Source organism: Rhea americana, unplaced genomic scaffold (genome assembly GCF_003343005.1).
Source record: "Rhea americana isolate MKP2758 unplaced genomic scaffold, rheAme1 scaffold_2, whole genome shotgun sequence".
Classification (NCBI taxonomy): Eukaryota; Metazoa; Chordata; class Aves; order Rheiformes; family Rheidae; genus Rhea; species Rhea americana.
The window spans coordinates 10,684,896-10,698,717 of record NW_028186149.1 but is presented as its reverse complement, the minus strand read 5'-3'; the positions used below and the strand labels follow the sequence as shown (position 1 = coordinate 10,698,717).

At 37.7% G+C, this 13,822-nt stretch overlaps 1 long non-coding RNA gene across 1 annotated transcript in view; it reads right to left on the bottom strand.

The window, feature by feature from the left end:
- The window catches only part of LOC146596727 (uncharacterized), a 54,042-nt gene extending 51,912 nt beyond the window's left edge, over positions 1–2,130 (bottom strand). The window contains exon 1 of the long non-coding RNA XR_014895672.1: positions 1,863–2,130. This is a non-coding gene — a long non-coding RNA (uncharacterized LOC146596727). The remainder of the gene's footprint in view (positions 1–1,862) is intronic.
- Between the last annotated feature and the right edge of the window lie 11,692 nt (positions 2,131–13,822).

The window sequence follows — 13,822 nt, the reverse complement described above, 5'->3', positions numbered from 1 at the left end:
TTGCTTTGTGTGGAGCAAATTGCTGGGAAAAATCGCTCTCTTTCTTCTTGTCTGGAGAGAATTCTAAAATTTGTACTTTTTAAACTCATAGTTCAAAAATACATACTTGTTCTCTTTAGGTAACATCAATTTACTTAAAAAACTCTGCACTTGAAAGAGTTAATAAAAATTCTAATTACAAGATAAGAAAGAAAGGTCAGACTTCACTTACATCATTGTGAAGGGCTTTTATTACACACTGCTATAAAACATATTTCTTTTTTCAGTTGCCATCCTCACAGGGTAACCTGCATACCAATAGGTTCTCTAAAATGCCATGAAGCAGAAGATATTTATCTGCTAAATTCTATGTACAGTAACCTAACAAATGCCAGAGAAAGAAAGATTGCCCTCTGCACAGTAATACTTGTGTAGATGTCTTCTTTATGCTAACAACAACAAGGCGCTCTGGGTTTGTACTGTACTCCAAAATCAGAATGCATTTTTTTTCAAAAAGCAGACTGTATCTCAAAGAGAAGAGATGCACATTTTAGGCTCTGAAATACTTAATATAGGGAGCAAATATTCTTTCCTGAATATTGCTAACTACAAGTCTCTAATCCAGAAAGTAAAACTGAAAATTTATGCCTCAAGTACACTCGAAGAAACCAGAGAGGATATATTTGGGAATCTCTGTGCCTCTCTTTCTGTCTTGCCTGTCAACTTAGTTTTCTTTTTGAGCCCTGTCTAAAGCTTCAAACTGTTATTTGATTAACTTGGATGTGTTATATAGTAAGTCCATATAAAGGCAGGGTGGCTCCAAATCTAATCATTGTCATCTATTAACTCCAGCTGTGAAAGGCAACAAACAAAAAAACTTTATTGTGGGACAAGTGTAAGTCAGAATAATTCTATTTTTTTCATTGCACTTTTCTTCCAATATATTATTTGTGATTTAATACATCTCAAGTTGTCYTTATAAAGTTATTCTTATCATTTGTATCTTTCAATTCTGACAACAAATTTAAAGATCTGCACATAAACAAATGCAAGATTTGCTGTCTGCTTTCATAAACCAGTATGTACTGTCAGATGTATTTGTTCAATATTTCATGTGATATACCCCTGAAGTTAGAACATAACTAACAAAGTAGCGATAGACTTTTCTTTTCTCAAAGAGTGTCTTCTCAATCATATCCAAACAGTTGCTTTTAAGTTCACTTTGTTTACAAAGCAGTAACTGCACCTCCAACCTTTCTAAACAATAGATAGTAACACGTAACTGTAAGAGCTCCATTTCACTACTTCCACTACTGCTGGCAATTCTAATAACAATTTGTTTATCTTGTGGTCCAAATTTATGACAGGCCCATTTGCAGTGAGGCCTGGAGTTTCCTTGTTTACAAGCACTGCAAAGTAAAACGTGACCCTTTTATTCTTGCTTAAAACCTTTCAACAGTTTGTTCTGCTCYAAAGATAGCACCTTAATAACGTTCAGGCCATAAAGCCCTGGTGATATTATTTTCCTTTGGGGGATACAGAGCACTGCATTAACTTACATACAAATTACAAAACATTTTTTAAGAAAAGAAAAACTTGGCAGAAGGTTATATTTATAGATCAGAGAGCTTCTGTGCTAAGATCCTACCTGCCATTATGAAAAAGAAAAAATAAGGGGGGGGGGATATAGCTGCCTAAATACACATCAGAAAAACAGCCCTTTAAGCAGTTGCACCTCTACATACAAGTAACAAAGGCATCAAGCACCTGGCGCAATTCTGCCAGGACCCAATTCTGCCAACGATACGCATCATTACGGTGGGATCCGATAATGAGCAAACGCCGGAGGCATTACACGGCTTTAGAAGAATCAGACTTCCTACCTTAGTGAGACTGATAGAAGGTAAGTCCCCCTTTAAAGAAAGTTGTAAGCAAAAGCCAGGCAGCAGTTGCAGTAAATTGAGTCCTTTCAGTCACTGTATACATGCAGCAGTTCTGCAATAAGGGAAAATATAATGGGAGGAGCAGCTGTGAACGAGTGACCTCCTGAAGCTGGGTTCTCTTTGTGAATCGAGCCCTGGGAGCCAGTGCCTCTGATTTGCATGGATTAGCTCCACTTGAACAGATACATTTAAATTAACTGGCACAGGGGCACAGGAAGAGAGAAGGGGGGTGGAGGAAAAAAAAAGGAAGAGTGAGCGAGTGAGCGAAGGAGAAGGGAGAGCAGAGCGGCGGGCGAGGGAGAGCGGCGGAGGCGCCGAGCCGAGCCGAGCCGCGCCGCGCCGCGCCGAGCTGAGCCCCGCAGCCTGGGCTGGATGCGCCGGCTCAGGCAGAGCGGTGTGTCGGAAGAGCTACAGCTCCCTCTTCATGTCGCAGGCGTAAGATGAGGAAAGCTGTCACGGTCGAGTTTATAACCGACACCCCCTTCCCCACCTTCCCCCCAACTTCTGATGGCCCATTCGGTCAGATCTCCATCAGCACCTAATAACTCAGCCTGTCATGCAGCGAGGGCTTTACGCTGCAAGCCCCAAGCGACCAGAAATCTGGTAAACCCCGCTAAACGATTTTAAACGTGGAAATACTGTGAACCGAGTAACTTGCACAAATGGAGATGGGATATTTCCAAGCCTGCCTTGAGAGATTTAGTATTTGTGAGAGTGCAGGTGCCTTCGAAACAGCTAAGGGAAGGCAGCGTTCAAAGCGCCTTTGCACAGGCATCTCACTGACAGTGTGACTGTGTGTGTTCCAGCATTYTCTAAAATCTATCAGGACAAAAGAGAGACAAAAAATTTGCATTCAACCACTTCAAAATTTCTCCCTTATTACCATAAATACCACAAACATTACCTGTTACACATTCCTGATTTGATTTAAATGCAGTACTTAAGCTGATTAGAGAAATATGAGAATAATTCAACCCTCTTGAACCTGCTTCCAATCCAAAAGGAACCTGGACTAAACTTTGCTTCCTTTGTTTACAGCACTTCAAATAACTTTTTTTTTGCAAGATGGCATAGAATTTTGTGAACCTCTGCATGCMGTCGTTCTGCTTAGAAATTAGATCAGAAGTCATGAGAAGTTGAGTGCCTGGTCACATGTTCCTTCATCACCAGTTGAAAATAGAAATTAATGCAATTAACATTCTTTGAGAAATAAGATTTAGTGAGAAAATCTCCTGTATTAACAGTTAAGGCAGTTTGGTTGAACTTCTTATAGTGGGGAGCGTATCTAACAGTAAAATACTGCTTGTTCAGGGATCAACCGCATGAAACTGTCTGCAAAGACARTCAGGGCTAAATTCAGTCTCCGGTTCATTTGCAGATAAAGCTGAGTCCAAAAAGAGTCTATTGTATTCTGGTTACTGTTTCTGCGGTAGACCCATGCGGTTCTTTCTGCAGCATAAGGCGTTTGCTTGTAACATAGATTCCAAAATGATGCCTTGTCTGAACAGAATATATGGTGAGTACTGTACTTAATCTAGTCATGAGAAATTGCTTCTTGGAAATAATCACATTTACAGTAAAATTTGCTACAGATAAATGATCACATAGATATTGGACAAAGTAGTGGAGAATATATTTGGATTTTCTAATAAACATTATGTGACACAGTTATTGGTGTCTGCCTGAGCTSCATAAACAAATGCTGTTGCTGCAAAATGCTCTTGGTTCTCCAGAGAAGATTGGGGGGGGGGATTATTTTAGGATGGGAGGAGGAGGATCCTTGAACTACATTCTGCACATCTAAATACTTAATTCTTAACCTGCCCAAAATTTCAGCCTTCCCTTTTATTTTCTTCTGTTCGTGCTCCAGGAAATTTTCAACCTTGTTCTTTGGTCGTATCTTACTTGTATCCTGGACAAATTTTATTTCTCACTTTCTCACTTATCCTTCTTCCAGTGACCGCTCAGCAGGTGAAAAAGGAATTTCATTGCAGTGGGAGACTCAGAGTTCTATCTCTATCAAACTTTTTTATGATAGCTGTAGAAAATAGCTTTAGACACCTTTTAAAACTATAAGCTGTGAACCAAAATTTGCTTGTGTTGTTCTGCATCCCACAGTATGCTCCTTAGTTCAAGGGTATGCCAAACTGGTAATGGCCTGACAGTCCAGTCCCCCAACTTCACTGGCAGTGGGAAGGCCTGTAAGGGGAGAGCAGTGAGCAATACGGAGAGGGATCAACACCTTAAAATACAGGTGAGAAAAAATGACTATAAAAGGAATTGAGGCAGCAGTGGGGAATACACGACAAATTGCAGAGACAGGATGAACTGGATGCAGAAGCTGTGGGATGTATATTATTTTCAAGAAAGATTTTTATGCATGTTAGCTGCTGAAATTCATGATGAGAAGACTTCACTAGAGATGCAGCTGGAGGCAATGTTGGATGTAAACTGGATTTGAGGAAATGGTGTAAGAGAAAGCAAACTGAATGGGCAACTGGGGATTTGCAGACACCTGTTGAGCAAGAGGACTTGTAAAAGGTAATGCAGCGGAGCTGGTGAGTCAGGGAGCCTGTGACAAAATGAATGAGTAGAATAACAATTTGAGAAAGAGAAGAAAGATAGAGTTGAAGACTATGTGTGCCATGTAGGAAACTGAAAAAGTAGAACAGGCAAAGCCAAAAAGAAKGTGGAAAGAAAGTTGGAAAGTTAATTCCAGCTAAGATTGTTAGAGATTAGTACCTAATGAGAAACGAGAACAGTACAGAGAAGTTCATGGGGGAGATCAGGAGGCAGGATCAGCTGTGGATGGAAGGCAGAGTGCACTAAAGAGAGAAAAAATAATATTGGCATAATTTGAGAGTCTGTGTTAAGAAGAAACGACTAAACTGTCACAAGAGCAATTACAGAGAACAGGAGGATGCAAGGTCATTTTCCAAGAAGGAGGATGTGGGAAGTGGTGAAGAAGGAAGTAGGATCCTGCTAGGACTGGGGAAGAACCACCTTTTTTGTGTTATTTTCTTCACAGTGGGAAAGTGATGCTTTGAAATTTCCACTGGAATAGATCAGAGATGATTACACTAAATTGTTTCATTTTAGGTAGGGGAAAAGGCCTGAACAGTGGTGGCTCATGGGAGTGGCTGAATTCCCCATGGAAAAAAAATGAGATTCACATTAAAAAGAACTTTAGGAAATACAAAAAAAAGACTTGAGAGAGATTCACTGCATCTTCATGCCTCTTTATTATCCACAACAGGAAGAAAACCTGATTGATGAAAATTCAGCTATGATTGAGGAACTATGAGTAGGTGAACAGGAAGGAGAATGAAAAATACTGGGACCAAGTTACTGAAGTGTACATGCTACCCAGGAAAGGAGTGAAGAAMGTTTAAGTAGCCTCACGTAGCTGCTTTCTAATAATCTGTTAGATTAAAGTATCTAAAAATAAGAAAGAGTGACATGCAGCAAACAGAATCTGTTTGGGTCAAGTTAATGCATATGTTTACCAAGCAGTCAACAGTCAGTAAGAGATTTAACTATTTCTGTCTTTGCTCTGACAAGCCATATAGATACTATGAGAAAGCTGGTCCAAAAAGCAATCATGAGTTAAGCTCATTTAAATGAAATGGAACAACAAGTAAAAATAAGGGCAAATTTTGATAGTCTAAAAGGCCTAGCTAGTGAAATCAAATAGACTGAGCTGTTCAAGGTCTTGCATGTGGAGAATTCTTGGAATGACTTTAAATCAAAGGTGCTAAAACTATGTGGAATGTGTATCTGAAGGAGAAGAGAAAAAAAATGCAGGAAAGGGGTCAAGATACTCCACTCGATAACTCCCTCAAGAAGAATATTAAAGCTATGCAGAGCACAGAAGGAAAGAAAAACTGTATCAGCAGAGAAAAATGTGTTTTAGAGGTCAAAGATATAAAGTAAGGTGAAAATTGTCAGTAGTCAAACTGAACTACAACTTGGACTGGATATTGAAACAAATAACAAAACAATCTTCACACAGTTAAACAGAACAAGAATAAATAAAACATAGGGCTGCTATGCAAGGAAGTTCCAGTGGCAATAAAGAAAATCTATTTACAGTTAAAAAGTGACTACCTTGTGTGTGTTTTAATAATATTGACCACAGAGGAAATAGGATAATGGGAATGAAGTCAAGATTATAGAAGTGAACAAACTGGAAGCAAGGCTAAAGGCACAGTGTGCTCAGAGCAGGGAGTGAGAGCTATCAAATAGACTCTACTCCACAAGTCTGACGAGAAAGGGAACATGCAATTCCAAACCTGGTAGGAACCAGCTCAGATATGATACTCTCTGGCTGGAGAATAGCAAATGTACTATATATTTCTAAGAAGGAGACCTATGCAACTACCAACCCATTAGTCTGATCTCAGTAGTCTGCTTTAGAAGAAACTTTGAAGGAAAAAATAATTGAAGATAGGGAGGCAAATGGAAAAAGGGATAGCATACTAAAAGGATTTACTAAAGCTAGATCGCGCCAAGTGAATTTGTTATGTGCCTTTAATAAGATAACTGATTTTCTAGACAAAGGATTTGTGATACATCTTATTTATATCTGCACTGCATATGATACAGCATCACATAGGAAACTGGGGATTAGGAGAAGAGTTGTAAAGTGGATAAGAGACTGTCTAATGGGTAGATAACAACAGGTGGCATTGAAAGAAGAAGAATCAGACTGCAGAAATTTTACTAGCAGGAATCCTCAAAAATCAGTCTTAGGATCAATCTTTTTAATACCTAGATGTAAAGAGAAATATGAAATCTGCAGTTTACATTAAGCTAGAAAACCAAGTCACCATAAGAGAGAATCACTGTTTTCTATTCTATAAAATACATGTGTACAAATATTTTGTATACACACACAAATGACATAAAATACAATATTATGTAATATAATATAGAAAGAAATATTCGTGTCACGCAAAGGCTCATGTCTGCAGCCTGCACGAAATCTTTTTTACTCAGGGCCACAAGATGCATGCTAAAACTGGAATCATAACCAACTACGATGGCTGGTGGAATGGAGAGCCATGACTCAGGGAGGACGGTCAAATACTTTCCTGGTTTTATCTGGCTAAGCAAAAAGCTGAAAGGGTATATGGCTGATGTCTGTATTTATTAGACACTGGAAAACAGCCATATAAAGCTATAGGACAATACTAACAACAGAAAAGCAGCTCCTGTTTAGATGAACTCAGAGATGATTCCAACCATTGGAGTTTTCTAAACTGTCTCCCAATAGCTATAGGTGGGGTTAAAAATAAATTATCTGCATTTTAATGGAGAATGATTCCTTTATTAAAGAAGTCATCTCACTTGGTTGCCTATGAAATTAGAAGACTAGACTCAAAAGATTCCTTCTTGTCTTTTCTTCCCATTCTTATAATATATTCCACTGAACTCCCTGGAGACCKGTGTGTCTTCTCCCTCCCTTCTTTTAGCGCCAATCAGTGTCTTCAGTGTTGCTGAAGAATCCAGCAGATCCAATGCTGTATCTGTCAGGCCTCAGAATATGCTGTCCATACACACATTGTGCATTCTTCCCACTTCTACCTTGCATTTTAAAACATTTTAAAACACATCTGATGAGAAAGTGTTATGTGATGGATACAGCAATTATTTTAGCATGCAGCACAGAATCTGTTAGGCCCTCCATTCAAGAGAACCAAGAAAAAGAAAAGGATCATTGAAAGGAAMAAGATCATCTAATAGAAGAGAAAAGTATTAGAAAATAGGAAAACTATTACTAGTGCAAAAGAAATGAGAAAAGAATATTATCTTTTAGTATGACAGAGATCATAGCATGAGATAGGCAGAGTCAGAGTGGAGGGAGTAGGAAAGATTAGAGAAAATGGACAAAGAAATTCAAAAACATTTTTCAGCTTTACAAGAGGCTTGATTTTGATTCACTTTTAGAAGAGGTCCCTTTGATTTATTTAAATCCATGTGAACATCCTTGCTCTGCCATAGTACAACCTGTTAAGAATTCTCTGTTGACTAGAATATGGAGAAGAGGAAAAGAACCAAYCATCATCAGAGCAGCAGAAAAGCCAAATATATTCTAACTGGCTATCACATTGATARGACATTACCACATCCCAGAAAGTAAAGTCCAGCAGATACATCTCAGATCTCTTTAGTACCTACAAAAGCAAATAAACATGAAAAGGCACTAATGTGCTTGCTGTTGGTGCCATTTTATTTTACTCCTATTTTCTATGTAGGCACACACGGACATCCACAGTAAGTGAATATATTCAGGTATAATAAGAATTCCCAGATTTCTTGGAAGTTATCATACATATCTATTTAAAATGTAACTAAAATCAAAATATCCCAAATAATCAATTTCAAAAGGTTCCACTTGGTACTTCCAGCAGAGCTAGAACTGATTAATTTCAGAAGGGAGAGTCTATTATCTSGTTTTCTAAAGAGAAAAGTATAAGAAAGCAGATCCTTGGTCACCCTCTAAACGAGACCTTTGCTTGAAAGGGGTAAAAAAGTCAGATTTTCTGACTAAAAAAAGATGTCATTGAGAAAAGCTATTTTGTTGAATAGGAGAACTTTTGTCAAACTGTTGTAAATTCTAGGGAAGGCTCTGCAGAAGCCTGTGATCTCTGATAGGTCTTTTGTAGGTAAAGGAAGGAGAAAATGTGTTGCAGCAGTGGTACAGCTGGCTGGGAGTTTTGGATCCTGCTTTCCCAGCTTTGGGGACCATATGTTCATTGGTCCACTGCAAAGAAACTCACGGATGCTGGCAATGATGTTGACAAGAACACAATTTTCACTGAGAAGCTATAGGGTCAAGAAGTTATAATTGAAAAAAATTGTTCTTTCTATTGATTTAAACCAAAAACATTGTCTCTAAATGCTGTGAGGTAGATATCCTGTTCTTCAGCTGTAGTAAGTTTACAGGGCCTACTCTGTAGAGGCTTTTATTACAAAGTCYTTAGGTCCAGGAAGAAGCTAGAAAAGAATCCTGCAAATAATTATGTAACTTCCAAAATTTTTCATTTCCCCCTACAACTTGTACCAAAATCTTCATAAGAGACAAAACGACCACTTCAGAAATAGACTAGAGGTAACTGTCATAAAAGCAATCAGTCTTCAGATGGCAACCTGGACAGAGCTGAGACTTCTGTTTTCAAAAGACATGTTAGGTCTTCTGTGTGGGTTTCTTCCCCCAAACAATCCATCTATAAGCTGAGAAACCATTTCCTAACAAGAATTTTGTTGCAAAATTGTTCTGTAGACTTTTCACAAAACGTGCAATCTATAAAAAAGGAAAGACATTATCTGATGAGAAACTGTTTCATTGGAAAATTCCTGTGTGACTATAGTCCTAAAGTATGCTTGAAGATATGGATTTTTTCATAATTTGGAGAGAATGTCTGAAGTAGTTTCATAATTTGTACACAAAAGTGGAAGAATGGATGATTCTGAATAGTTTGAGGTTTACCTATGATATCTGTAGGTCATCAGATTGCTAGTTCAGCCTCTTGAAGCCCACATACACAAGCAGCAGAAAATGCATTTTAAATATATTTAGTCATAGAAAAAAAAGAATAGAATAGAACGTTCCAGAGAACATTGAAACTGTTATTGGTATTTTGCTTGTAATGACTGTTTTCTCACACTTTATCCAAGGCAAAGACCATCTACTAGGCCAAAATGTGGCAGTGAATCTTTATAGAAGAAGGGTGAAATTTAAATCCAAACTATAAGACTATATAGTACAATGAGAAATACACAGGCCATGCATTTAATTCCATTAAGTGAAGAGTATTTCATTAACGAAAGTGTTAGTAGAATTAAAACCTCACTCTAAAGGAATGAGAAAATCATCAGTAGCAGCTTTTTAGCTGCTACAATATGGCACATATTGCAGAAAAATTGAGACTGATGTAGGATTAAATACATATGAAATGAATTAAAAAAAAACCTGTCAAAATTGGATTAAAATTTGAATGCTAATTTATGGCACCTACTGAAAGAAGCAGGACAGCAGATCATCTGCATATAAATGGACTCAACACATTTCTTAATGCCAGTCTGTTACGCAGCTCAAAAGGAAACAAAACACATTTCTTAACTAGACTAAGACAAGAAATGGTCAAATGGTCAAATAAGAGTTTCATTCAGTCTCATTAGTTAAAGAACAGGAGGATTAGCATTACAATTTTTTTGAATATAGTTTAGTAAAATTGAAAAAAGCAGGTTGAAAAGAGAGTATGTTAGAGGGAAGAGGAGAAAAGAAAGAAAGCAGAAGAAATAATATAAAACGACTGAATACACCCCATCTGAACAGCGGCATACCTTCACAAAGCTACTGTTATGCATAATTATAGTAACTGACCCTCTATCACGAAGTACAGCCTTGCATTTTGTGTGGCACTGGAAATCAAAAGRAGTGAAACACGGGGAATCTGAGGAACACAAGGTGTCGATACTGGAAAAAGAATCTGGAAATAAAAAGAAGGGAACTTTACTAAATGTGTCCTAGACCTCAGACTGTACTTTATTTTAAAGATAAACCTTAATCTACATTTTTTTCCAGCTTTTAATGTGGAATACATTTCAAGGTTACTTCTTATTCCTCCTGACTGATTTATCTGTTATTAGTAAAAATAATATGCTATGTCTTCTAAAGTTGATATAAAATTACATTTATTTTCTGCCTAGATGGTTGTGCCATGTACAGTCACACATATAAAACAACTGAAACATATACAAGAAAACATATAGGCCTCATGAAGGAATTTCCTGACAGAAGGTAGAGTGCAATTTTTCCTGTGTATATACATCTTTCTTTTTTTCTCTATATTAATTTTAATTTCTTTTAAAGGAAAAAACTCAGAAAAATCAAGATCTTAATCTTATCAGTCACATAAAATAACCAATTTTTCAGTGTATAGGAGAGGCCTTATCAGGCATTATCCTCATTTCTGAGTTGTTATCATGCAAAATGAGCATAAGATGTTAACAAACTGGAATAACAGCATTTGGAAAACTACCACCCTTTTGTAGAAGTATGAGTACTAATTGTAGAAATGCAGAGATTTGGGCTTCGTAAAGTTTGAAGTTTGTCAAAAGGAGTGAAATTAGAATGAGGTTTCCCTCTGAGATTTCATTCAAGTATGAACATAGACAATTGTATGCACATGACAGCTGAGTTAATCTTTTGCATAACGGGTGTAGGATACTCAAAAGGTCACCCGTGGCTCTAGTGAAGAGCATGGATGACATCAAAACTTTCCTAGGCCAAATCCATGGTATGATTTCTCAGGGGGGCTCTCAACTCTCTCTACTTTCTACTCCACAAATGTAAGGAATATTTCCATTGATCTTTGATTACTCTATCAAAAACTAGTTATACTACATGCAAAAATCTATAATTATATACAAAGCTTTAAACCATAAAAACAAGAGCCAGATGATGCTCATGCTCCTTAACATACTCCTAAAAGTACTCTCAATACTATGGTGACAATCACAGTATAGAATTAAATGAAACCGAGTAGAGATAAGAATATATAAAGTTATATGGTAGGAGAAAAACTCATTGTGACTTCTCTGTCCTTGTAAGTAATCAGCTTGACAATGATGACATTACAGTTCTAAAGTGCCTGAAGTTTTGTTCTGTTAAGTAGATAAATGAAAACTTGTACATACATAAGTTCAACAAGAAAGAATTACAAACCAGCATGTGAATGGATGAATATTACTAAATAAAAAAAGTCTAAAACATTTGATTTGTTTCATGTGGGATTCTCTTTTACCAAGATGAGTACATATTTCAAAAATCCTCAATTTTAGATGTTTATCTACTAATATTCAGGATTAAGAATCAGAATTCACAGTGAGGTCTTTAAAACTGTAGTCCTCAAATGTGGTTACATGGCTTGGTGTTCCAGTGTGACATTCGGAACAGCTTTGTCAGAGCTGTTTCTGAGTGACCAACCAAAACAGATCACATCTGCTGAACGGCCTGCAGGAAGGGGATTTATAAGGATTCGTGTAGGCACTCTATATAACGTGATGTATTTTCAAAACTGCTCGTGGCTTCTTCCACTTGTGACTTGTGAGCAGAATGACATCAAACAAGACAAAAGAGTAATTCTGTTGTCATTGCTGAAAGATCAAGTGTCTCTTCGCTCTGTAAACACAGTGTGAGCGTTCCTGCCTTTAATTGCTGGGGTGGCTCCAGGGCTGAGCTGGGTATCTGAGTTTTCCCTCACACTCTCTTTGAGTGGCAGGCAAATCTAAAGAATTTCTTCCCAAAAKAGATAGTATCAACTAAAATCTAGTTGTTCAGGGATATGTAGGGGGCAAACAAAAAGGTTAAGCGCTTTGAAGGAAGAAACGTGTCCTGCTTGGGCAGGTACCCCCAAGCACCACGTTCTCCATCAGCGGCGATTCGCGGCCGGTTTCGGGATCGGCCGGGTGCGATTCTGTAACGGCCCTCCGGTTTTCTGACCTCTGTCTCTGCGCTTGAAGAGAGAGGCCCGTTAACGTGACAGGCCTTTTCCGTGACTGGYTCACTTGCAGACTTTTTTTCCTGGCATTGTTTGACATTGTTTCCTTTCCTGTTTGATCCCCCCAGCAGACTCTCTTGGTTTAGATCTAGGTACTGCAACAGAAGATGAGCCCAGTGAACATAACAGTATTTGTACCACCATCATACAGCTACCTCTGCTGTTCTCCCCAGTTACCAATGCAGTATTTCAATATATGAAATATTCATTGTGAAAGTACCGTTTTGAGATTTGCTGTTTAATTTCAGAAACAATCTCATAATCAAGTATATTAAATAGCACTCATTTAAGTGAGAACATTGCCATTTCATACCTTGATTCCTGAAAAAAATAGTCTATTGTTTAGTTTATTTTCTAATTATTTCTAGTAATTTCAGTGTAAACTGTTTACAGCGCGTGAAGTTAAGCATGTATAGTTATTTCATGGGGATTAGGGCCAAAGATCTGACTAAAGAAAGACATTTTTAAAGAACAGTTATTTAAGTCACTTGCTAATCAGGGGTATATTCAAACAACCCAGCATTAAATATTTAATTTAAATATCAAAACCGGGAGGCTAATCTTTCTAACCACCTCTGTATTCAAAAGACACAGAGAGAAAAAGTTATTCCTTCAAAGAGTAATTCAGGTCACCCAAGGTAGACATGAAACCCCCCATTTTACCTGTAAGCTGGAGTTCTACCTGCAAAGCAGCAGCTGCRAGTTTCAAGAGGAGATGGATTAATTCAGCGGATCTGCAGTCCTCTCCTCCAGGTGAGTATCTGGAGCATTGTCAGGACTGCAGTGTCGAAGACAAACACACTCATTTTAAGATTTTTTTTTCCACAAACATCGAGTGGATGTTCACCACCCGCTTACAATATGACGTCTACATTGACATTGATTTCAGAATCTCATCCTTAAAAATTTAAGTAGAAAATTTAGCTACTGTTCTTTGACCAGAGAAAGAGGAGTTACTTATAAAATAATTATTTTAATTATTTCTTCTCACTCGTTTTACTTGTCTAAATCCTCTTCTCCCTTTCAGAAGTGAATGAGAACAATTTAGGCAAACATGCACCTGGGTGAATTAAATCTTTCAGTTCTTTGGCTGCCTTCAGGATGCTCTTTTTCATTAAAACTGATTTGCATACTACCAAACTGTGCTCTCTGTAAGTCTCAAAGCTGATTTGAAGCAGAGGACTGATGGGCAAAATCAACGAAATTGCAAAAGAAGAGCTAATAAGGTCAAACAAATCAGCAGATCAGGTTTTCAAGAAATCTTTCTGGGTTAGTTTTCTGTTTGCTCAGGAATTCMGACAATCCTATTCTTGATGCAAGTCTTACTTTTTA